A 26,426-nucleotide genomic window follows, 5' to 3' on the forward strand; every position below is an offset into this window, starting at 1 on the left:
TTGTTGTTATAGAGCCACACCCCAGCCTGAATTCTTCTTTCATAGAGATATTTTAAAAATAACCAGGGTCTTCCTGGGCTACATAGCACAGCACACTACTGAATTAATCATTTACTTACTGAGCTAATGCAGGATCTCCATATTTTAGCACTGCTAAACCATCTTGGTCAGCCTCACAGCACCAGGGACCCGGGTTCAATCCCAGCTTTAAAACTGGGATTTGCACATTCTGTGTGGCTTTTGCACATTCTCCGAGCATCTACGAGGGTTTCTGTTGGTGCTTGGGTTTCCTCCCGCAGTCCAAAGATTTGCAGGTTAGGTGTATTGGCCATGGTAAACTGCCCATAGTGTCCAGGATATGCAGGCTACATGGAAAATGCATGGTTACAAGGATAGGGTAGGAAGTGGGTCTGGGTGGGATGCTCTTTAGAGGGTCTGTGTAGACTTGATGGGCCAAGTGGCCTGTTTCCACAATGTTAGGATTCTATGATTTTATCTGCTACAATGTTGTATCTTGCAATGATAGGACTGTTATTTTCTTTTCCAGATGGTTGGCTCCTCAGTGTGTGTTTGACAGGCTGGAACAGGTAGCTTTACTGATGCTGTATCTGAATGAGCTAAATAAAATGCTGCTTGAATCAACTGTCTCTCCCTGGGCTTCCTCCCTCTTCCTGAAAAGTAGTGACTGTGGAGTCTGCTCACTGCCTGTTTCACCAGTGGGGTCTGAGATCCGAAAGATTTTGAGTTTGGAATTGAGTCTCATGTTCCATGAAGCCACAGGACATGTTCCAACTTGCCCAACCACTTCACTGCTTTCTACTCCTTGTTGTTTTGAAAAAGTAAATAAAAATCAAGAGTCATCCATATAATTTTTTAAAAACTGTGTTGCAATATGAGATTTTTTGGTCAAGTGCAGACGCTGAAAGCTATGGGGGAGACTTGTCAAGATCCCTTTGGTAGTCATGTCCTTAAACAATCTGAAATAAATAAAGCCCATTAAGTGTCAGTCCAGCTTTTGGCACTGAAAGTAACATCAGACTAATCTCTGTGTTATGTTAACAACTGGGGCCAGCTGTTCCAGTTGTGGTGATCTTGCCTGAGACAGCCAGTGAACAAAGGCCCTTAGGCTCTGAACAATGAATTAGTTTTTCTAGTCTTGTATGTTTTTAGCTGTCAGTATTTACAGTAGAGCTTCGCACCTAAATTAGTTTATGGTGAGCTCTAAAGTTAGAATTCCATCCAGTTTAGTGTATCCTGATTCTAAATAAACTCTCCACTTTATAAAAGAAATCATTCATTTCAATTCACCAGAACTTGACCCTCCTGAGTAAATGAACGGAATCACTGTTTAAGGAAACCCATGTTGAGCTAATTTTAACTAGGTATCAAAGTGCATTAAATAGGATCATTGAACGTCCGAGGTGCGTACATAGCCCACAGGTTAGGTAATCTAAGTGACTGCTTCTTTGATCAAATGAAGTCATTGTATGAGAAAGGGTCTCAGTGGAAAATGGTTAGAGTGACATTTGTCTCCCATAGGTTAGCATTTGGTAATCAGCCAAGTACCTTAGGTAGTCTGAGCGTTTTGACCATCAAAGGTTTGTTTCTGCTCTAAGGGAATGTTTGTTGTCCAGAATACAAATTCCTCAAGTATGTTGGATAAAAGGAAGATGTCAATTTACTGAGCGTCATTTTTCATATATGTGCATATATTGAGAAAGTAAAATTCTTGGGAGGTACTTCAAGAATGTCATTTCATGGGCTGAGAAATTTAACTTGAGGTGTGTAACATGTCTGAATTATTCACATCGGCACTACATAGGATTATGATTGTAACTCTGAATCTGACATTACAGTTTTCTACAAAAGGGGTGAGTTCCTGGAATCAGTGAGACACATTGCATCACTGCCAACTGTTTGTGGCAACTCATGTTGACAGCTATGCAGGAAATACAGAACTTCGGACTGTTCTGCTTTCCTGAAGCTGCCTTTCTCAGAAAGGCAATTATTTGGCTAGTTACAGGATTTGGTCCCATTTATAGACTTCAGATGGATGTGTAAACTTTTGGATGTCTGTGTATGCATTAAAGGGTGAGTGCTTTCATGGATCACTGAACCCATTTACTTCTTTAGGGCATTTTATTAGACATCTTTACATCTCTTACAATGATTGCTGCTGGTCTCCTGTTTCTTAAAAATGCTTTTTGGCCTGTGTTTATTGCAGTTAGTTTATTATATATATTTATTGTACACTTTCTGTTTCTTTATTCACTCATAGGACATGGGTACTGCTGGCTATGCCTTTATTGCCTACCCATAGTTGCACTTAAGAAGGTGGTGATAAGGTGTCTTCTTAAACCACTGCAGTCCCTGTACTATAGATTGACCCACAATGTTGTTAAGGAGGGAATTTCAGGATTCTGACCCAACAACAATGAAGGAATGATGAATGGCTTGGAGAGGAATTTGCAGGTGGTGGTGATCCCATCATCTCCTGCCCTTGTCCTTCAAATGACTGTGGTCAAGGGTTTGGAAGGTGCTGTTTGGAAAATGTTAATCAATATATCTAAGTATGCACAAAAGACTTCCTAGGGCAGGTCTCGAATGCCTTTTCAAAGATGCTGTGGGCGAGGATATTTTTTCCTTCCTTAAGAATTACTGAGCTGAATTTTGAGGATCACATTCAGTGAAAATAAAGTGCTAACATACTGAAAATCATAACGGAAGATTCACTGCCCATTTCCATTAGTCATTATCACTACCATCTTCCTAGAATCTTAAATTTAGCAACTACAGCAATCACTTAATACCCCTACACAAGTTTAGACCCTGCAAAGCAAATATAACCTCAACTTGTCTTTGTATCTTAACAACTTAAAAACAGAAATAACACTGAGGGAAAAGACCACTCAATAATCCTTTGCAGTAAAGGCCCATTGACTTGGATGATAGTGCCACTCATGGACTCTTGCTGAAACTTGGTACATCCTTCAGCACTAACTACTGTAAATCTCTTGGATCACTGCTCCTTACTGCATTCTTCAAAATTGCAGCTTGCAATGAAAGCAAGATAGTGAGACAGCAACATTTCCTGGGATACAGCAAAACCTGCAGTAAGACTTCCATTTGTGAGCAACCAGGACTATCAGACAGTATCTCACTGGTGAACACTTCCATTAAGTAGTAAAACTATATTGTTAATACAACACCAAATCATCTTAACTCTTACGCTTACATGTCATACCAATAGGTCATAACATCAGATGACTGATAGACATATTGAACTTTTAACACAACATGTGACTTTCGAAACAGGATATAAAGCGAAAGATCACTGTTAATGTAAATTCAGTGGTAGTCTGGAAAAGGCTGTGTAAAGTGTCAGGGAATTTTCAAACAGAGTGACTTAAAAGGAAGAGATAATTAGGCACTGACTAACATTCTTCCTCCCCCCTCACCCCACCAGGAGAAAACTATATTCTGTTGATTATATACCGAGCTACAGATGTTTGTGTTTCAGAAATATATAAAAATAGAGACATTAAAAAACACCTGCAACCCTTGGCCTCTGTCTGTTAATGTTGATAAAGCATGGCACACTTTATCAACTCTGACTCTCCAGCATCTGCAGTCCTCACTTTCTGCCCTCTGTGTATTGGGGGCTGATGTGCTGATGTGTGTGAAGGCTACTCCATGAAGAAGACAGAAATCAGACAAGGCAGGTAAACAAAACAGACTCTCTTGCTCTGAGAGCTGGAACACAGACAAACTAGTGAAGTCGTCAGCAAAAGGTCCTGGTCAAATACGTATCAGCTAGACACTGAGGCATGAATCATAGAGTCATACAGACTTACAGTATGGAAACAAGCTTTTCAACCCAACTTGTCCATGCCACCCAGTTTTCATAATTAATCTAGCCCCATTTGCCTGTTTTTGGTCCATATCCTTCCATACCTAGCCCATCCATGTCCTGTCCAAATGTTTCTTAAATGGCAAAATTGTACTTGCCTCCACCAATAACTCTGGGAGGTCATTCCAGATACTCACCTCCATCTGGGTGAAAAAATCACCTCCGGACCCTTTTGTACCTCACCCTCTCACCTTAAACCTATCCCTGCTAGTGTTAGATTCTCCTACTATAGAGAAAAGCTGTTGGCTATCTACATGATCGATGCCTCTCTTGATTTTATAGATCTCTTTAAGATCACCCCTCATTCTCCTACACTCCAAGGAATAAAGTCCCAGCCTTTTCAGCCTTTCATTATAACTCAAACTTTCTATCTTGAATCTTAAAATCAACTGTTTCATACCAACATCAACATTGCTATGTCATTTGACTTAACAGCTGCAACATTGCATATTTTAATCTTTTCAGAACCCAAAGTCTGATTCAGATTTATTTAACCCATTATCTTTTAATTCAATTCAGTTTTCTAATCTGTGTATATGTGTCTCGCATTTCTTGTCTTTTCTGACAGTTGGTAGGTTATATATCCACCCCTTCTTTAACTTCAGTACGCCTGGTAAATTTGGCTTCTTTAAAAACATAAATACGTTTGGATTTGGAAAAGGTATTCATGGGGGAAGGATTTTTTTAAAAAAAATTAACCTTGTTACGAGCAACTGAGAGGTGACACTTGATCTTTCCTCATCCAGGGATATAACCAATTGTGATTATGCTGCTCAGCATTGTAATGAATTGGAGATTCTTGCCTGGAGATCTGTTGTAACTCTAAGCTACTCACTCTACGAAGCACTACTCTGTGCTTTAGCTAAAGTTGGGGGATGTCTATGGATGCTCAGGTGACAGCTCTCGAATGAATGGCTGCTGATTTCTCACAGCTCAGGACCAGCAGAGACCAGCTTGGTCTAGCTCACTAACCTGCAAGCTACATTGTGGGTGTGGTTGAGTGGGTGGAGTGGGAGCAGATCTCCTGTCATCCTCAGAAAGGATAGTATTCTTACTCTTCCTGCCATGGACCTGCAGGCCCTCACTGACAGTGAGTTGCAGTGGAGCTGACTATGGTGGTTCAGTAATCTTTTGGAATCCCACAGCAATATAATCCTCAGCATTTAGAAGCAAGCAGCTACTGAGAAGGCTAAGGATTGAGTGACACCTAGACTGAGCTTCCTTTAAAGAGCTGGTGACACAAACTCCTGTGTGTAGGTCAGAGCTGCAGTATCCACAGAGGTGACTATATGCTTCATGGTAGGCTGCAGGCTGCAGAGGTCACTGGGTAGAGTGGGGCACTTGCTAGAACAGAACTCAACCGACATCTCACTGTTTTGTGGTTAAACTTAAACAGGTCATTCGATATCCCAAAAAACACCTCACCAAGGAATCTCCATCTGTAGGTTGGGCCACTAAAAGCTGCATCTCCATTCTCAACAGAACAGTGACCTGGACTGCAAAATGGAAATTATTTTCCTGCATTTCCCTTTTCACTGACTCTTGAACCTGCTGGTCAATCCCCTGGGATACCTCCTGACCATTAGTTCTGATTTCTGAGCTGGTGCTTGGTAGACATAGAGCAAGGGCCATTGCATTTTTGGAAAAGGTTTCCACTCCAAAGCTTCATCTTTAATGGAACCACAAAATTGTTACAGTACAGAAGGAGGTCATTCAGCCCATCATGTTTGCCCTGTCTCGTTGAATATTTTAACTTAGTGTCAAATTTCTGCCTTTTCCTCATCAGCCTGCACATTTCTATTTAAATAATCATTCGATATCCTATTGAATGCCTCAATTGATTCTGCCTCCACCATACTTCCAGGCAATGCATTCCAAACCCAGGCTACTCACTGTGTTGCTGTGGAAAAAGTATTTTTTTCTCTCACCTCATATTTGCTTTTCTACAAAACACTTTGAAACTGTGCCTTCTAGTTTTTGATCCTTTTCCAAGCAGGGATAGTTTCTCCTTATCTATTCTGTCGAGACACACTCACAATTTTGAAAACCTATCAAATCTCCCCTCAGCCTTCTCTTCTTCAAGTACAACAGTCACAACTTCTCCAAAGTATCTTCATATGTGAAGTTTCTCATTCCAGGAGCAATTCTTGGAAATCTCTTCTGCACTTTCTCCGATGTATTTATATCCTTCCTATAGTGTGGTACCCAGCTGAGGTCTAGCCTGTGTCCTCTATAAGTTCAGCATAACTTCCTTGCCTTTGTACTATATGCCCCTATAAATGAAGTTTAAAATAATTTATGCTTCATTGACAGATCTCTCTACCTGACTTGATTTGACTTCATTTGATTTATTGTCACATGTATTAATTACAAATAAAACGTTGTTTAGTGTCCCCACTCTCTGACACCATTTTAATTACATAGGAATGTCTACCCAGACCTCTCTGCTCCAGCATACCCTTTAGAATCATACTCTTTAGTTTATTTTGTCTCTCAATGTTCTTTGTACTAAAGTGTATCACCTCACACTTCTCTGCATAGACCTTCATCTGCCACTTGCCTGCCCACTCCACCAAATAGTCAATGCCTTTTTTAAATTGTACACTGTCCTTTTCACAGATTGCAGATCTTTCAAGTTTTGTGCCACCCTCTACACATCAAGGTCTAGATCATTATCAGGAAAAGCAAGGGTCCCAATACGAACCCCTAGGGAACTCCGGTACAGACCATCCTTCAGCCTAAAAAATACTCATTCACTGTTATTGTCTATTTCAGCAGCAGGAGTTAGGAGAGCGCGATCCAGGGGGCAACTGGGAAGGTAAATCTGAATGTTACATACTTATCTCATGAATCAGCAGAGCGAATGCTGAACAAGAGCAGAAGCCTATGAGGGCGGCACGGTGGCTCAGTGGTTAGCACTGCTGCCTCACAGCGCCAGAGACCCGGATTCAATTCCCGCCTCAGGCGACTGACTGTGTGGAGTTTGCACATTCTCCCCATGTCTGCGTGGGTTTCCTCCGGGTGCTCCGGTTTCCTCCCACAGTCCAAAGATGTGCAGGTCAGGTGAATTGGCTATGCTAAATTGCCCGGGGTGTTAGGTAAGAGGTAAATGTAGGGGTATGAGTGGGTTGCGCTTCGGCGGATCGGTATGGACTTGTTGGGCCGGAGGGTCTGTTTCCACACTGTAATGTAATCTAATCTAATCTAATGCCAACATGGGAACCGCTGAATAAATGAACTTATATATTCGGGCAGTCGTGACCAAGACTCCCAGATGGTATGTTGCTTCCCGGGGAAGCGTGACAGGGATGTCTTGGATCGAATCTTAAAGAGGGAGGGTGAACAGCCAGAAGTCGTGGTACACATTGGTACCAATGATATAGCTAGGAAAAGGGATGAGGACCTGAAAAGTGAATATAGGGAGTTAGGTTGGAAGCTAAAAGGCAGAATGAGCAGGGTAGTAATCTCAGGATTGCTACAGGTGCCACTGGCTAGTGAGACTGAGAACAGAGAGTGAGTGCAGCTGAACACATAGCTGCAAGGCTGGAGTAGAAGGGGGGGTGTCTTCAGATGTGGATCATTGGGATACCTTCTGGGGAAGATGGGACCTAAACTGGAGGGGCACCAGTATCCTGAGCGGGAGGTTTGCTAGAGCTCTTCAACAGGGTTGAAACTAGACTGGCAGGTGGATGGGAACTGGACCTATGGATCAGAGGATAGGATGGCTGGTGAACAGGCAAATACAGCATGCAGAGAGTCTGTGAGGAAGGATAGACAGTTATTAGGGCAAAGTCGCAGTCAGTGTGATGGGTTGAAGTGTGTCTATTTTCACGCAAGAAGTGTCAGGAACAAGGGTAATGAACGTAGAGCATGGATCGGTACTTGGAGCAATGACATTGTGGCCATTACAGAGACTTGGTTATTACAGGAGCGGGGATAGTTGTTGGATGTTCCGGGGTTTAGATGTTTCAAAAGGAATAGGGAGGGAGGTAAAAGAGATGGGGAAGCGGCATTGCTAACCAGGGATTGTATAACAGCTGCAGAAAGGGAGATCATCGAGGAGGGTTTGTCTACAGAGTCAGTATGGGTGGAAATCAGAAACAGGAAAGGAGTGGTCATTTTATTGGGAGTTTTCTACAGACTCCCCAATATAAACGAGACATGGAGGAGCACATTGTGAGGCAAATTTTGGAAAGGTGCAAATGTAACAGGATTGTTGTTGTAGCTGACTTCAGTTTCCCGAATATTGATCGGAACCTCCTCTGTGCAAATAGTTTGGATGGAGCTGTTTTTGTCTGGTGTGTCCAGGAAGGATTCCTGACTCAGTATGCAGATAGGCTGACTAGAGGGGAGGCCACATTAGATTTGGTGCTTGGCAACAAACCAGATCAGGTGTCAGATCTCTGTGAGAGAGCATTTCAGTGATACTGATCACAATTCCCTGATCTTTACTCTAGTCATGGAGAGGAATAGGAGCAGACGGTATGGGAAGATGTTTAGAGTCATAGAGATGTACGGCACAGAAATGGACCCTTCTTCCAACTCATCCATGCCGATCAGATATCCCAACCCAATTTAGTCCCATTTGCCAACACTTGGCCCATATCCCTCCAAACTCTTCCTATTCATATACCCATCCCAATGCCTTTTAAATGTTGTAATTGTACCAGCCTCCACCACTTCCTCTGGCAGCTCATTCTGTACACATACCAACCTCTGCGTGAAAAGGTTGCCCCTTGGGTCTCTTTTATATCTTTCCCCTCTCATCCTAAACCTATGCCCTCTAGTTCTGGACTCCCCAACCCTAGGGAAAAGACTTTGCCTATTTACCCTATCCATGCCCCTCATGATTTTGTAAAACTCTACAAGGTCACCCCTCCACCTCCAACACTCCAGGGAAAACAGCCCCAGCCTTTTCAACCTCTCCCAATAGCTCAAATCCTCCAATCCTGGCAACATCCTTGTAAATCTTTTCTGAAACCTTTCAAGTTTCACAACATCCTTCCAATGGGAGGGAGACAGAATTGCACACAATATTGCAAAAGTGGTCTAACCAATGTCCTGTATAGCCGCAACAAGACCTCCCAACGCAATGCTCTATCCGATAAAGGAAAGCATACCAAATGCTGCCTTCACTATCCTTTCTACCCGTGACTCCACTCTCAAGGAGCTATGAACCTGCACTCCAAGGTCTCTTTGTTCAACAACATTCCCCAGGACCTTACCATTAAGTGTATAAGTCCTGCTCTGATTAGCTTTTACAAAATGCAGCACTTCGAATTTATCTAAATTAAACTCAGTTGGACACTCCTCAGCCCATTGGCCCATCTGATCAAAATCCCATTATATTCTGAAGTAACCTTCTTTACTGTCCACTACACCTCCAAATTTGGTGTCATCTGCAAACTTACTAACTATACCTCCTATGTTCAAATCCAAATCATTTATATAAACTACAAAAGTCATGGACCCAGCACCGATCCTTGTGGGAAACCATTGGTCATAGGCCTCCATCTGAAAAGCAACCCTCCACCACCACCCTCTGTTTTCTACCCTCGAGCGAGTTCTTTATCCAAATAGCTAGTTTTCCCTGTATTCCATGAGATCTAACATTGCTAACCAGTCTCCCATGAGGAACCTTGTTGAAAGCCTTACTGAAGTCTATATAGATCATGTCTACCACTCTGCCCTCATCAATCCTCTTTGTTACTTCTTCAAAAAACTCAATCAAGTTCGTAAAACATGATTTCCCACGCACAGAGCCATGTTGACTATCTCTAATCAGTCCTTGCCTTTCCAAATACATGGAAATCCTGTCCCTCAGGATTCTCTCAAACAACTTGCCCACCACCGATGTCAGACTCACCGGTCTATAGTTCCCTGGCTTTTCCTTACCACCTTTCTTAAATAGTGGCACCACGTTCGTCAACCTCCAGTCTTCCAGCACCTCACCTGTGATTATCAATTATCTAAACATCTCAGCTAGGGGCGCAGCAATCACTTTTCTAGATCCCCAGAGAGTTCTAAGGTTCGCCTCATCAGGTCCTGGGATTTATTCACTTTTATGCATTTTAAGACATCCAGCACCTACTCCTTTGTAATATGGACATTTTTCAAGATGTCACCATCTATTTCCCCACATTCTATATCTTCCATGTCCTTTTCCACAGTAGATACTGATGCAAAGTGTCCGTTTAGCTTCACCCCCATCTCCTGTGGTTCCACACAAAGGCTGCCTTGTTCATCTTTGAGAGGGCCTATTTTTTCCCTAGTTACCCTTTTGTCCTTAATGTATTTATAAAATCCCTTTGGATTCTCCTTAATCCTATTTGCTAACACTAACTCATGTTCTCTTTTTGCCCTCCTGATTAAGTATACTCCTACTGCCTTGAAACTCTTCTAAGGATTCACTCGATCTCTGCTGTCTATATCTGACACATGCTTCCTTCTTTTTCTTAACCTAAACCTGAATTTCTCTAGACATCTGGCATTCCCTACACCTACCAGCCTTTCCTTTCACCCTAAAAGAAATATACTGTCTCTGGATTCTTGTTCTCTCATTTCTGAAGGCTTCCCATTTTCCAACCGTCCCTTCACCTGCGAACATCCACACCCAATCAACGTTTAACTGTTCTGGCCTAATCCTGTCAAAATTGGCCTTTCTCCAATTCAGAACTTCAACTTTTAGATCTAGTCTATCTTTTTCCATCATTATTTTAAAACCAATAGAGTTATGGTCACTGACCCCAAAGTGCTTCCCCACTGAAACCTCAGTCACCTGCCCTGCCTTATTTTCCAAGAGTAGGTCAAGTTTTGCACCTCCTCTAGTCGGTACATCCAAATACTGAATCAGAAACATTTCTTGTACACTCTTAACAAATTCCTCTCCATCTCAACCCTTAACCCAGCCTATGTTTGGAAAGCTGAAATCCCCTATCATAACCACTCTATTATTCTTTCAAATAGCTGAGGTCTCCTAACAAATTTGTTTCTCAATTTCCTGCTATTAGGGTGTCTATAATACAATCCCAATAAAGTGATTATCCCTTTCCTATTTCTCAGTTTCACCAAATAACTTCCCCGGATGTATTCCCAAGAATATCCTCCCTCAGCACAGCCGTGATGTCATCCTTATCAAAAACGCCACTCCCCCTCCTCTCTTGCCTCCTTTTCTATCCTACCTGTTCCATTTGTATCCTGGAACATTAAGCTGCCAGTCCTGTCCATCCCTGAGCTACGTTTCTGAAATTGCTATGATATCCCAGTCCCATGTTCCTAACCATGCCCTGAGTTCATCTGCCATCCCTGTTAAGCCTTTTGTATTGAAGGAAATGCAATTTAATTTATCAGTCCTAACTTGTTCTCTGCTTTGTCCCTGCCTGTCCTGACTGTTTGACTCACTTGTTTTCTCAACTGTACCAGTCTCTGATTGATCTTTTTCCTCACTATCTCCCTCCACCTCACCCCCACCCCAACCCCCACCACCACCTGACTAGTTTAAATCCTCCCGAGCAGCTCTAGCAAATCTCCCTGCCAGTATATCTCTTCCAATTCAGATGCAATCTGTCCTTCTTTTACAGGTCACTTCTACCCCAAAAGAGCTTCCAATGATCCAAAAATGTGAATCCTTCTCCCCTGCACCAGCTCCTCAGCCATGCATTCATCTGCTCTATCCTCCTATTCCTATCCTCGCTAGTTTGTAGGATGGGAATAATCCAGATATTACTACCCTCAAAGACCTACTTTTTAAATTCCTGCCTAACTCTCTATATTCTCCCTTCAGAATTTCCTCTTTTCCCTTCCTATGTTGCTATTTCCAACGTATACAACAACCTCCTGCTGGTCCCTCTCTCTTTTGAGAATATTCTGCACTCTCTCCAAGATATCCTTGATCCTGGCATCACACACCATTCTGATTTTTTGCTGCTGGCTGCAGCAAGATCTGTCTGTGCCTCAGACTAGGAAATCCCCTAACACAATCGATCGCTTGGAGCCCGATGTACCCCTCATTACATTAGAGCCATTCTCGGTACCAGAAACTTAGCTGTTCATGTTACATTCCCCTGAGAGTCCATCACCCCTTCCATTTTCCAAAACAGCATCCTTGTTTGAGATGGGGATAACCACAGGAGACAACTGCACTGCCTGCCTACCCTCCTATCCTTCCTGGAGTTAACTGGGGGAGGGAGAATTACAATGCTATTAGGCAGGAACTTTGGAGTATAAATTGGGAGCATTCATTCTCGGGGATATGCCGACAGAAATGTGGAGGCTGTTTAGGAAGCACTTGCTGATAGTGCTGGATATGTTTGTCCTACTGAGGCAAGGAAGGGATGGTAGGGTGAAGGAACGTTGGATGACAAGGGATGTGGAACACCTAGTCAAGAGGAAGAAGGAATCTTGAAGAAGGAAGAGGGTTGAGGAAGCAAAGATCAGACAGGGCTCTGGATGGTTACATGGTGGCCAGAAAGGAATTGAAGAATGGACTTAGGAGAGCTAGAAGGCAGGTTGGATTAAGGAAAACCTGAAGGCCTCCTACATCTATGTGAGGAACAAGAGGATGGCCAGAGTGAGGGCCAATCAGAGATAGTGGTGGGAACTTGTGCCTGGAATCAGAGGAGGTCGGGATGTCCTTAATGAAAATCTTGCTTCAGTATTCACTAGTGAGAGGCACCTTGTTGCTTGTGAGGACAGCATGAAACAGGTTGATATGCTTATACATGTTGATGATAAGAAGGAGGATGTGCTAGGAATTTGAAGCACATTAGCACAGATAAGTGTCTTGTTTCAGACGAGATATACTCAAGGTTACTATGGGATGTGAGGGAAGAGATTGTTGGGCTTTTGACAATGATCTTTGTGTTCTCATTCTCCACTGGAGTAGTACCAGTTGATTGAAGATCGGCAAATGTTATTCCCTTGTTCAAGAAAGGGAATAGGTTTAACTCTGGGAATTATAGACTAGTCAGTCTTACGTCTGTGGTAGACAAATTATTGGAGAGGATTCTGAGAGACAGGATTTATGATTATTTGGAAAAGCATAGTTTGATTAGAGATAGTCAGCATGGCTTTGTGAGGGGCAGGTCATGCCTCACAATCCTCATTGAATTTTTTGAGGATGTGACAAAACATGTTGATGAAGGAACAGCAGTGGATGTGTTGTGTATGGATGTGTTGTGTTTAGCAAGGTGTTTGATAAGGTTCCCCATAGTAGGCTCATTCAGAAAGGAAGGAAGCATGGGATACAGGGGAATCCAGCTGTCTGGATACAGAATTGGCTGGCCTATAGAAGATAGAGGGTGGTGGTAAATGGAAAGTATTTCAGCCTGGAGCTCGGTGGCCAGTGGTGTTCTGTTGGGATCAGTTCTGGGACCTCTATTCTTTGTGAGTTTTATAAATGATTTGGATGAGGAAGTGGAAGGGTGGGTTAGTAAATTTGCTGATGTCACTAAGGTTGGTGGAGTTGAGAATAGTGTGGAGGCCTGTCATAGCTTGCAACTGGATATTGTCAGGATGCAGAACTGGGCTGATAACTGGTGGAAGGAATTTAACCTGGAAAAGTGTGAAGTGATTCATTTAGGAAGGTCAAATTTGAATGCAGGTTACATGGTTAAAGGCAAGGTTCTTGGCAGTGTGGAGAAACAGAAGTATCTTGGGGTCCATTTCCATAGATCCCGCAAAGTTGCCACCCAAGTTGATAGAGTTGTGAAGAAAGCATGTGGTATATTGGCTTTCATTAGCAGGGAGATCGAGTTTAAGAGCTGTGAGGTTATGTTGCAGCTCTATAAAGCCATGGTTAGATCACACTTGAAATATTGTGTCCAGTTCTGGTTGGCTCACTATAGGAAGGATGCAGAAGCTTTAGAAAGGGTGCAGAGGAGATTTACCAAGATGCTGCCTGGACTGGAGGGCGTATCTTATGAAGAAAGGTTGAGGGAGTTAGGACTTTTCTTATTGGAGCGAAGCAGGATGAGAGGTGACTTTATAGAGGTGTACACAATAATGAGAGACATAGATAGAGTGGTTAGCCAGAGATTTTTTTCCCAGGGTGGAAACAGCTTTCATGAGGTGAAACAATTTTAAGGTGATTGGAGGAAGGTTTAGGGGAGATATCAGAGGTAGGTTCTTTATATAAGAGAGTGGTGGGTGTGTGGAATGCACTGCCAGCAGTGGTAGTAGAGTGAGATACATTAGGGACATTTAAGCAACTCTTGGATAGGCACATGACGATAGTAAAATGTGGATATGTAGGTTAGTTTGATCTTAGAGTAGGATAAAAGGTCTGCACAACATTGAGGGCTGAAGGGCCTGTAGTGTTCTATGTTCTGTTTGTATTCAAGTTGTTTCTTTCCTGTTTATTCCACGACCTATCATTTTCCTTGCTAGTCTGTTGTGTGGTGTATATCACATGCCTCTTGGAAGTCCCAGTGTGAAACAACAATAGTCTTGCCCTCATCAACTCTCTCTGTTACCTCTTTAAATACTCCAGCAAATTATGATTTTCCCTTAACCAATCCTTACTAATTCTTCCAAATAAACCCACACTTTTCCATTTGACTATTAGTTCTATCTTGACTGATCATTTCTAGATGGTTCACCATCACTGAAGTTAAGCACTGGTGGTGGAGAACCTGGAGAAAAAGGGGAAGGGAAGCCATGAATAATTTCCCACCCTTGACTATATTGAGGTCCTAGCACCTGGTGAGCAAGAGGAAGAAGAGATGGAGGTTACAGAAGCAATCACCAGTCTTCCCATTTCCAGTGTTTCTGGAGCGTCCTCCACCCAGGATCAGCATCACTTCCTGGTCTATCTGAGTAAGTAAGTGGATGTGGAGTATGGAGAGGGGAATGGGTTTTCTTTAGGTTTACATTCTCATGTGGGCGGCACGGTGGTACAGTGGCACAGTGGTTAGCACTGCTGCCTCATAGTGCTAGAGATCTGGGTTCAATTCCCGCCTCAGGCGACTCCCTGTGTGGAGTTTGCACATTCTCCCCATGTCTGCGTGGGTTTCCTACAGGTGCTCCGGTTTCCTCCCACAGTCCAAAAACGTGCAGGTTAGGTGAATTGGCCATGCTAATGTAGTGTTAGGTGAAGGGATAAATGTAGGAGAATGGGTCTGGGTGGGTTACGCTTCGGCAGGTCAGTGTGGACTTGTTGGGCCGAAGGGCCTGTTTCCACACTGTAAATAATCTAATCTCTTTTCTTTTGTGACTTTCTTCTCCTACAGAAAAAGTTGCAGAAAATGGTTCAACTTTATTACATCCCAGGGACTCAACATTGAGTTCTCCAATTTCAAATAACCTCCCTTCCCATCCCCTGACTCCCTTCCCAGCCCCTCCCCTCCCCTTCCATTCTTCCCTGCCACCAACCAGATTCTTTCCTCCCAATGACCAACCAGGTCAGATCCTTTATCTGTCTTCATCTGTCCTCACTTCATCCTCTTTATTTGCAGCGACCCCACACTCACCCCCAGTCCTGAAGATGGGTCCCACCTGAAACGTCGCAACTCCTGATGCTACCTGGCTTGTTGTGTTCTTCCAGCCTCCTGCCTGTCTACATCAGCTATGTTAAGGCTTCTTCATCAGAACAGCATATCAAACGCAGCAAGCTTTGAGACAGGTGAGGAGATGTTTGTACAAGTGAATGGCTGCAAAGGTGGGAGCAATCAACAAAGGAGTGAAGTATTTGAGTGTTGGGAACAGAGATATCTGCTTACTGCTCTGTGATTTGTTTCATTGTGTAACACCTGAATCCTTCACTGATTTCACTCATTGATGAGGTAAGAAACAATCCTCCACCACCATATTGTCTTCTATCTTTAAGGCAGTTCTGTATCCAAATGGCTAGTTCTCCTTGAATCCCATGAGATCTAACCTTGCTAACCAGTGTCCCATGGGGAACCTTGTCAAATGCCTTACTGAAGTCCATATAGATCATGTACGCTGCTCTGCCTTCATCAATCCACTTTGTTACTTCTTCAAAAAACTCAATCAAGTTTGTAAGACATGATTTCCCTAATCAGTTGACTATCCCTAGTCAGTCCTTGCCTTTCCAAATACATGTACATCCTGTCCTTCTGGATTCCGTCCAACAACTTTTGAGCGTTATTATTAAATTTGTCTTGGAGTGTGTTATCAGTCTTCTTTACCACGTGCTTAAAGTTCAATTCTGGCTGACCAGTGTCTTGTTGACCAGTTCCTGGCAATTGTATTGTTAAATTCAGTAACCTTATTCTAACAGTGGGATCATAGAATGAAAAGTTCATATAAAACATAGAAAAGTACAGCACAGAACAGGCCCTTTGGCCCACAATGTCATGCCGAGTTTTCTTTTATCCAGCAGGTTTATTTGGAAGAACTAGCTTTCAAAGGCCTACTCCTTCATCAGGTAGCTATGAAGCAGGATCATAATACACAGAATTTATAGCAAGAGATCTCAGTGTCATCATATGGTGAATAAGAGAAAAGATTTAGTAATGTGATTTAGTAATGGGAGGTCCAACTTAGGACATGATATGATTGAAACAAATGTGACACAAAATCAGCTTTTTGTTTGTGACCTCTGATTCCTGAAGAAGGGCCTGTGCCCGAAACGTCGAATCTCCTGTTCCCTGGATGCTGCCTGACCTGCTGTGCTGTTCCAGCAATAAAGTTTCAACTTCTGAGGGTTCCTCAGTAAAATGAGTCTGGACATTCTTCAGCCTCTTACATTTGATCTTCTACCACAACTTTCTGGATGAAGTAAACTGCTTATCTCACAATTGTTAATTTGTTGATGGCTCTGTGCATTTTCTTGATTGCAGTATGAAAGACACTTTCTGCTCCTGCATGCTGTTCCTTTTGCATAACAACATTACACCTTCTCCATGTGGAGCAAAGGACCACCTTTTCAAGAACAACTGGTGATGAACAATACATTTTGCCTTGCTAGTGACACCCATACACAGAGAATTAATTTCTAAAAATGTTGTATTAGCAAGAAATCATTTAGATGTTTCTACCTGCTATTTTAACGCTTTAAAGGCAATGTTCTTAAAATAGTCTTTTGAATTACTTGAAGTGATTTTTAAAATAATATCAAGCCGCAGTCCATTGGTTTACACAATCAATGTTCTACAAAGTGGACTTAAGATCTTAAGATCCCAGACTTAGTTGTAACTCCCAACTGAGTTAGCTGTGGCAGGAGAAAGAATATTAATTTAGTTTCAGTGTCACTGGCTGGAGGTGGCAGAACATGAAGCAGGATTCCTGCTGTGAATTGGATTTAATGCTTTCTTCTGCATTGGTTCACTATGCAACAGCAAAAGGCATACCAACATGAATTTTGAACAAAATTGAAATTAGTAATGATGTACTAATGTCCACTACTGTAATATTAAACCAGACTGGGATGGTAAGGTCCTGAGGAGTGTTGCTGAACAAAGAAACCTTGGAGTGCAAGTTCATAGCTCCTTGAAAGTAGAGTCGCAGTAGACAGGATAGTGAAGAAGGTGTTTGGTATGCTTTCCTTTATTGGTCAGAGTAATGAGTACAGGAGTTGGGAGGTCATGTTGCAGCTGTACAGAACATTGGTTAGGCCACTTTTGGAATATTGCGTGCAATTCTGGTCTCCTTCCTATTGGAAGGTTGTTGCGAAACTTGAAAGGGTTCAGAAAAGATTTACAAGGATGTTGCCAGGGTTGGAGGACTTGAGCTATAGGGAGAGTCTGAACAGGCTGGGGCTGTTTTCCCTGGAGCATCGGAGGCTGAGGGGTAACCTTACAATGATTTATAAAATTATGAGGGGCTTGGATAGGATAAATAGACAAGGTCTTTTCCCTGGGGTGGGGAAGTCCAAAACTAGAGGACATAGGTTTAGGGTGAGAGGGGAAAGATATAAAGGGGACCGAAGGAGCAACCTTTTCACACAGAGTATGGTACGTGTATGAAATAAGCTACCAGAGGAAGTGGTGGAGGCTGGTACAATTACAGCACTTAAAAGCCATCTGGATGGGTATATGAATAGGAAGGGTTTAGAGGGATATGTGCCAAGTGCTAGCAAATGGAACTAGATTAAATTAGGATATTTGGTTGGCATGTTTGACTGAAGGGTCTGTTTCCATGCTGTATATTGAGAACATAGAACAACGAACATTACAGTTCAGTACATTTCCCATCAATCACCACCCTCTATCTTCTTTCAGCTAGCCAATTTATGATCCAAACCATTAATTCACCCTCAATACCACGCGTCTGTATTTTGTGCAATAGCCTACTGTGGGGAGCCTTATCAAATGCCTTACCAAAATCCATATACACCACATCAATTACTTTCTCCTCATCCACCTGTTTGGTCACCATCTCAAAGAATTCAATAAGGTTTATGAGGCACAACCTACCTTTCGCAAAACTGTGCTGACTTTCCCTAATCAACTTATTCCTCTCTAGATGATTATAAATCCTATCTCTTATAACCTTTTCCAACACTTTACCCATAACCGATGGAAGGCTTGCTGGTGTATAATTACCAGGATTGTCTCTACACCCCTTCTTGAACAAGGGGACAACATTTGCTATCCTCCAGTTTTCTGGTACTAATCCTGTAGACATTAACGGCATAAATATCAAATCCAAAAATTCTGCAATCTCCCCCAGCTTCCCAGAGAATCCTTGGATAAATCCCATCCGGCCCAGGGGACTTATATATTTTCACACTCCCCAGAATTGCGAACACCTCTTCCTTGTGAACCTCCATCAGTCTATTCTCATAGCCTGTATCTCAGTATTCTTCTCAACAACATTGTCTTTTTCCAGTGTGAATCCTAACAAAAAAGTTGGCACTTCCCCATCTCCTTGGACTCTACACACAACTTCCCTCAACTATGCTTGATTGGCCCTAATCTTTCTATAGCCATTCTTTTATTCCTGACATACCAATAGAAAGCTGTCAGGTTTTCCATTATCCTACCTGACAATGACTTCTCATGACTCTCTTGGCTCTTCTTAGCTCTCTGTTTAGGTCCTTCCTGGCTAACCTGTAACTCTCAAGTCCTAACTGAGCCTTCATGTCTCATCCTAACATAACCCTTCTGCTTCCTCTTGACAAGAGATTCAACTTCTTTAGTAAAACAATGACTCTCTTGCTCGACCACTTCCTCCATGTCTGACAAGTACATACTTATCAAGGACATGCAGTAGCTGTTCCTTGAATAAGCTCCACATTTCAATTGTGCCCATCCCCTGCAGTTTCCTTCCCCATCCTATGCGTTCTAAATCTTGCCTAATCGCATCGTAATTGCCTTTCCCCCAGCTATAACTCTTGCCCTGCAGTATATACCTTTCCATTTACATCTCTAAAGTAAACATAACCAAATTGTGGTCACTATCACCAAGGTGCTCACCTACCTCCAAATCTAACAGCTGGCCTGGTTCATTACCCAGTACCAAATCGAATGCGGCCTCGCCCCCTTGTTGGCTTGTCTACATACTGTGTCAGGAAACTATCCTGAACATTTGACAAAAATGGACCCATCTAAAGTACTTGAACTATAGTATTTCCAGTCAATAGTTGGAAAGTTAAAGACCCTATAACAACTACCCTGTTCCTCTCACTCCTATGCAGAATTATCTTTGCTATCCTTTCCTCTACATCTCTGGAACTATTCAGGAGCCTATAGAAAACTCCCAACAGGGTGACCTCTCCTTTCCTGTTTCTAACCTCAGCCCATACTGTGTCAGTAGATGAGTCCTCAACCATCCTTTCTGTCACTGTAATAATGTCCTTAACTAACAATGTCATATCTTCCCCTCTTTTACCATCTTCTTTGTTCTTATTGAAACAGCTAAACCCTGGAACCTGCAACAACCATTCCTGTCCCTGCTCAATCCATGTCTCCGAAATGGCTGCAACATTGAAGTCCCAGGTACCAACCCATGCTGCAAGTTCACCCACTTATTCCGGATGTTCCTGATGTTGAAGTAGACATACTTCAAACCACCACCCTGCTTGCCAGTGAACTCTTGCAATCTGGAAACCTCATCTCTGACCTCGCTACTCTCAACCTCCTGTACACTGGAGCGACAATTCATGTTCCTGTCCCCCTGCTGAATTAGGTTAAACCCTCCCAAAGAACATTAGCAAATGTCCCCCACAGGATATTGGTACCCCTCTGGTTCAGGTGTAGACCATCCTGTTTGTAGAGGTCCAACCTACCCCAGAATGAGGCCCAATTATCCAGGTATCCAAAACCTCCCTCCTGCACCATCCCTGTAGTCATGTGTTCAACTCCTCTCTCTCCCTATTCGTCACCTCGCTAGCATGTGGCACAGGCAACAAACTAGAGGTAACAACTCTGTTTGTTCTAGCGCTAAGCTACCATCCTAGCTCCCTGAATTTCTGCCTTACATCCCCACCTCTTTTCCTACCTATGTCATTAGTACCTATGTGGACTACGACTTGGGGCTGCTCCCCCTCCCCCTCAAGGATCCCAAAAACATGATCCAAGACATCACAAACCCTGGCACCTGGGAGGCAATACACCAACCGCAAGTCTCTCTCATTCCCACAGAACGTCCTATCTGTCCCCCTAACTAATCCACCAGTGACTAATGCTCTGCTCCTCTTCCCCCTTCCCTTCTGAGTAGCAAGGACAGACTCTATGCTAGAGACCCTTGCCCCATGGCATATCCCTGGTAAGTCCCTTCCTCAACAGTATCCAAAACTTTTGTTGTTGAGGGAAACGGCCACAGAGGATCCCTGCACTGTCTGCCGGTTCCCTTTCTGTCCCCTGACTGTAACCCATCTGCCTTTTCCTTGCACCTCTGAGGTGTGACTACCTTCCTGTAACTCCTCTCAATAACCCCCTCCACCTCCCGAATGATCCAAAGTTCATCCAGCTCCATCTCCAGCTTCAGCTCCCTAACGCGGTTTTCGAGGAGCTGGAGTTGGATGCACTTCCTGCAGAGGAAGTCACCAGGGACACTAGTGGTGACCCTTACCTCCCACATTCTGCAGGAGGAACATTCAACTGCCCTAACCACCATTCCCACCATTCAAAATTCCCAAAGAAACTGTAGAAAAATAAAGAATTAAAAAATCTAGTTACCTTACCAATCCGGGGCACAGAGCCTTTTTTTTGTTTAGAAGGATGTGTGGGATACACTAGCTAAGCAGTGTTTTGGGTAACGCAACCACCCAAATATATTACCTCACTTACTCAGCAGTCCTGTGTCCTCTCCTGCTCAACGTGTGCTCCACCTATTCACGAGGTAAGCTTTTAAATCAGTGATTCACCTTCCCAGCAGCCCCCTGGTCGACCCTCCCACTCTTCCTGCTGCTGCAACAAAAATGGAGCATCTCTGTGACTTGATTTAATATGATTTGATTTGTATTTATTATTGTCACGTGTAGCGAGATACTAATCAGACAAATCATACCTTAGGTAAGTACATCAGGGTAATAGAACTGAATGCAACATATGATTTGTGCTGAGTTTGCTGATCTCATATTATTCAGGCCTGCTGATTGGCTTCCCAAAGATAGTAAGGAAAACATTATTCAAGTTTCCTGCACATTCATTTCTAACTAGTGACCTGCTGCTGATGTTTAGACATTAGATGGAGACATCAACAAGTATGATTATGATAAAAGCTGGAAATGTGTTGCTGGAAAAGCGCAGCAGGTCAGGCAGCATCCAGGGAACAGGAGAATCGACGTTTCGGGCATAAGCCCTTCTTCAGGAATGAGGAAAGTTTGTCCAGCAGGCTAAGATAAAAGGTAGGGAGGAGGGACTTGGGGGAGGGGCGTCGGAAATGTGATAGGTGGAAAGAGGTCAAGGTGAGGGTGATAGGTCAGACTGGGGTGGGGGCGGAGAGGTCAGGAAGAAGATTGCAGGTCTTTCTCCTCAAAGATTTCAACCTGATTATGATAAAACCACAGTTCAATAATTGCCTGAGGGTTACTTGTCTTCACTGGAGAAAAACATCTGTTATGGTGTAAAATAGGCAGCCCATTCACTATCTGCTCATTTTGCTCTTATCGAGTTCATCCCTGTAGTGTGGAAATATTGGAGATTTAGAAACCACGTAGTGATGCCTAAATTTCCAGACTTAATCCACCTTTTGCAATATAAGCATACATGTGAAGATAAGCAAGAGCTGTAAGGTTTTCTAGGTGTTTTGTAAATGACTTTAATCAGACTCTAACAAATTGTCAGTAAGGAAACACTTTGTATTTTGTATATTGGCTTTAGCTATGTCGTATATGGAAATGCTTGGTACAATACCAAAGACCTCTGTGCAAATAGCAGCTAGAATGTAAAAAATCTCCGAAGAGAACTATACAGATGAGGATAAGGCACCTGCTTCTCATGTCACTCTTGCTGCTTCTGATGCTATTGGTGATGAGTTGTCCTCTGCTCTTGTCCCTCGTGACGGGTGGAAGCTGGAGATGCATTAGGCTGGCAGCAGAGTAGTGCAGTTGCAGGTTGTAAAATGCTAGAACATTGAAGTGCCTTCCATGAGATTAAAAATCACCCAGCACCAGGTTATAGTCCAACAAATTTTCAGAACACTGCTCCTTCATCAGGTCCACAACCACATGATGAAGGAGCAGCGCTCCGAAAGCTAGTGCTTCCAAATAAACCTGTTGGACTATAACCTGGTATTGTGTGATTTTTAACTCTGTCCACCCCAGTCCAACACCGACATCTCCAAATCATTCCATGAGATTGACAGCCACCTTGTGAAATCACTCTATGGGAGAAGAAGTGCTTTGAATAGCAGTCTCTCACCTGACCTTGGCAGGATCTCCTCTGTGTAACTGATCAAATCCTTCCCAGCTTGTCAATTTTGCTGACTGGAAGCTCTTTGTGCCATGCTCTCACCTTAGTGACCCTGGGGAGCTGGGGACAGGTCAGTAAACATGTCTCCCGGTTGGGAAGGTTAAAACAATTCTTAATTGACTTCTAACAATCATAATGAGTTGTCAGACAGATCTCAGGTGCCTTCCTGCTGGCTTTCAATACACATGGGTGCAAGCTGGAAGAGGATGGCATCACATCAGGATCCGAAGATAGTGTCAATTTCACAGGATTTAACATTTCCACATGAGGAAACCCAACTGCACCTTACTGGATAAAGACTGCATCGGCATTTCAGGTTAATGTCGCTTCAGCACAACAGTGAGAAGTTAGAGATAGAACAGTCTTAAGTAAGTACTGCGGTCAGGTCTGCTCTGGTGTTGGTGATTCACCCTGACCAAACCTGTGCTGTACCGGGCAGGAAGATCACTGAGAGTCTCGCACTCCTCAGGGATACGATCGCCTACGTGCAGGACAGAGGGTTGGACACCTGCCTCATCAGCCTGGACCAGGAGAAAGCCTTTGACAAGATATCACACACGTATATGAGAGATGTTCTCTCCAAAATGGGCTTTGGGGAGGAAATCTGCAATTGGATCAGACTGCTCTACACCAACATTGAAGAAAAACACCTTTGACCAAAAGTCCATCAGGAAGTGGTCAGCACGTAGTGTCCTTGAGACCATTCGGGAAAAGGAGAGGGCAGATCCTATCGAGCGGTTCCCTGTGCAGACTGTCAAAGCCATTTGGCAGAATACCTCATCGCCAGAACTTTCCAACAAGCACCAAGACATGGCTTGGCTGGTGGTGAGAAGGCAGCGGGAGCCTACAGGTTAAGGCCTCCCTGTACATGGATGATGTAGCTGTTTTCTGCTCGGATCCGCTGTCCGTGCACAGACTCGTGCATATGTGACCAGTTCGAACGGGCCTCGGGGGCCAAGGTAAACCGAAGTAAGAGCGAGGCCATGCTGCGGGGGGGACGAGACTGTCACACACCTCCTTCTGGAATGTGCCTATGCAGAAGAAGTCTGGAGAGGAATGCAGTGGTGTTTGTCGAGGATCGTACCGTGATGTGGGACTCCGTGCTCTACGGTCTGTTTCCCAGGACGCACACCGAGACGGACATCAACTGTGCCTGGAGGATCATCAACTCGGTGAAGGACGCTTTCTGGGCGGTCAGAAACCTGTTGATCTTCCAGCTGAAGGAGTTGACCCCGACTGAGTGTTGCAGACTGGCACATTCCAAGGTCCAGGACTACGTGTTGAGGGACGCGCTGAAGCTTGGGGCAGCTGCCTCCAAGGTGTGGTGGGGAAAGACCACCGTGTAACATCTGCCTGCCTAAGCACAGGGGGCCGGCGCAGTAATCGGGCTCTGCTGACCCCCCAGTTAAATATGTGGATAGTAATCGTACAGACCTGTATATATGAATGATTACTCTGTCTCTGTATGCAAAGAAATGGAATGTTTACATATGTATGGCATGACCAATTGTACAGATCATCAAAATATTTTATGAATAAAGTATATTTTGAAATAAAAAAAAGTACTGTGGCAAGATAAATGGGAAGAGGGTCATTAAACAACAGAGGGGATGTAATTAAATCACAGGCAAAAGGCAGGCAGTAATGGATGAGTAAAGAAACAAAATATGCATATTTATAGATCTCTATTTTGATTCAATTGTAGTTTCAAAATATTTTCTCTTCCACATTGGTATGCAGCTGATTGACAGGAAACTTCACATCCATGAAATTGCACTTTCAGGGATTTTAAGAGTTGGATAAAGGAAAGGTGTTAGAGGTGTGGAGAGAGTTTGCATTTGAGCCAGTTGTAACTCTGTGTTGTATCAGCAAGATTTCAGACTGCATCACAATTCCCCTTCAAAGAATCAGGCAAATAGAAGATTCTAGGTCACAGCTGTTTACAACAGAGAAATCTCTCTGGCACAGTACAATGAGCCAAGTGTCTCTATACAGCAGGAAATGTGGTGGTGATGACATAGGGGTGTCAAGTTCACCACATCAGCCTGTTTACTATCTACTGAAAGAACATATGACACTTCAGCACTTTTGTCAGAAGTCTGTACAGTGGATTATGCTGTCAGAAAGGGGAAATTAACTTCAACAACAAAGTTTCAGCCAGAAGAGGAGAGACCCAGCCTTGGACTACTTTTGGGTAGATCTCCCTGACTGTCCTTTATACCATTTCTGGCTTATGTTTGTCATCCTAGTACACTTTCTGAAACAAACAAACAGGATCCAGTTTGATCAAAGTAATCAGAATTTTGTCAAACCTGCTGGTTTAGTCCAATTTTTTCAGTATCACTCAAGCAAATCCCTCTGTGAGGATATATGACCACACCCTAGACAGAGTCAGAGAGACTGCCTTCTAATGATGTGACTAACAGCAAGCACCCACATAAAATAAGCACGAAACATGTCAAGATAAAAAAAATCAAAGCAACCTGCTCTCATTTTGTCAATAAATACTGTGGTTAGGACTTCAGACTCCTTCACAAATCAATCCAAAATGGACAATCTTGCACTGGAGAATGTGGGGAAATTCTGGCAGTGAGGATCTATTGCTGGGTTTGATGATGCTGGCTACCTCCTCCCTGTCTGCTGCAGGCAAATGGCATTGGGAGCACAATGTCAGTGTCTCCTGCCAACTTCCTGCTTACTGTCACTGCCCATCACTCGGCTATTGCTGGGTGAAAACACTAGGCACTGAGAAGTGGCAGTAAAGAGTGTGAAACTCTGCCCCATGGAGGGAGTGGCCCTGTTTGTGATTATACCTTTGAAAAATGCCTCAGGATGTTTTTCTTCAATACGAAACCCATTCAAGTTGTTTGTTGTAGCAACCTCCTCTCAATCCTGTCTGACCCTGAAACACCAGTGTCCCGTTCTTGATCGTGGTGTTTCACAATGCAATCATTCTAAAGGTCAGCATGCTGTAGCTTTTTTGAATGTCCCTTGATAATTGGCTGTGGGCTGCTGTGCACAAGGGAAGGGGACAGCTCTAATGAGTGAAGAGAGCTAAGGGGAAGAACTTGAATTGTTCTGCCAGACAAAACAAGTAAGAGAAGAATCTGCTAAATTCAAAGCGATGGCAGCACGCGTACTACCTAATCCTAGGTTATTCAGTCAGAACATTTGAATAAACTGGCCCAGTGCCTATTGTCAATTGTAATAGTTTTACACCTGTCACTGTGAGTGGCTTTGATTGTTGCCAAGAGATTATAGCTTGAATGACAGGACACGCAGCACCTACAGGAAAATTAGCCTAGATTTCCCCACAGAGCCTAGATTTCCCCAACACTGACAAAAACAGCCAGCTGAGAATGGTGACAACATGAAGTCACAAAGAACACTGCTGCAGGAGGGTTACTAATTCACTCGGATTGGTCTCGAGTCTCCAAAAATTAACGTCATCTCCAGAGCACTGCTGTGATCAACACTAGGGAAAACCATCAAGACATTAAAAAAGATTTTTTGCTATTTTCTTCGAATATTACTCTTTAATAGGTGTCAAAAGTATTGAATATAAACAGGCAGGAAGCTGGAAGAACACAGCAAGCCAGGCAGCATCAGGAGGTGGAGAAGCTATCTGATGCTGCCTGGCTTGCTGTGTTCTTCCAGCCTCCTGCCTGTATATTTTGGATTTCAGCAGCTGCAGC

The 26,426-nt window shown here is 43.3% G+C and overlaps 1 long non-coding RNA gene across 1 annotated transcript; it reads left to right on the plus strand.

Annotated features, from left to right (window-relative positions):
- The first annotated feature begins 1,973 nt into the window (after positions 1-1,973).
- Positions 1,974-19,771, plus strand: LOC122565100. Its single transcript, XR_006316084.1, has 3 exons — positions 1,974-2,091; positions 15,364-15,530; positions 19,732-19,771. It is a non-coding gene; the product is annotated as an uncharacterized LOC122565100 (long non-coding RNA).
- The last annotated feature ends 6,655 nt before the right edge of the window (positions 19,772-26,426 follow it).

Source organism: Chiloscyllium plagiosum, chromosome 31, assembly GCF_004010195.1.
Source record: "Chiloscyllium plagiosum isolate BGI_BamShark_2017 chromosome 31, ASM401019v2, whole genome shotgun sequence".
Taxonomy (NCBI): Eukaryota; Metazoa; Chordata; class Chondrichthyes; order Orectolobiformes; family Hemiscylliidae; genus Chiloscyllium; species Chiloscyllium plagiosum.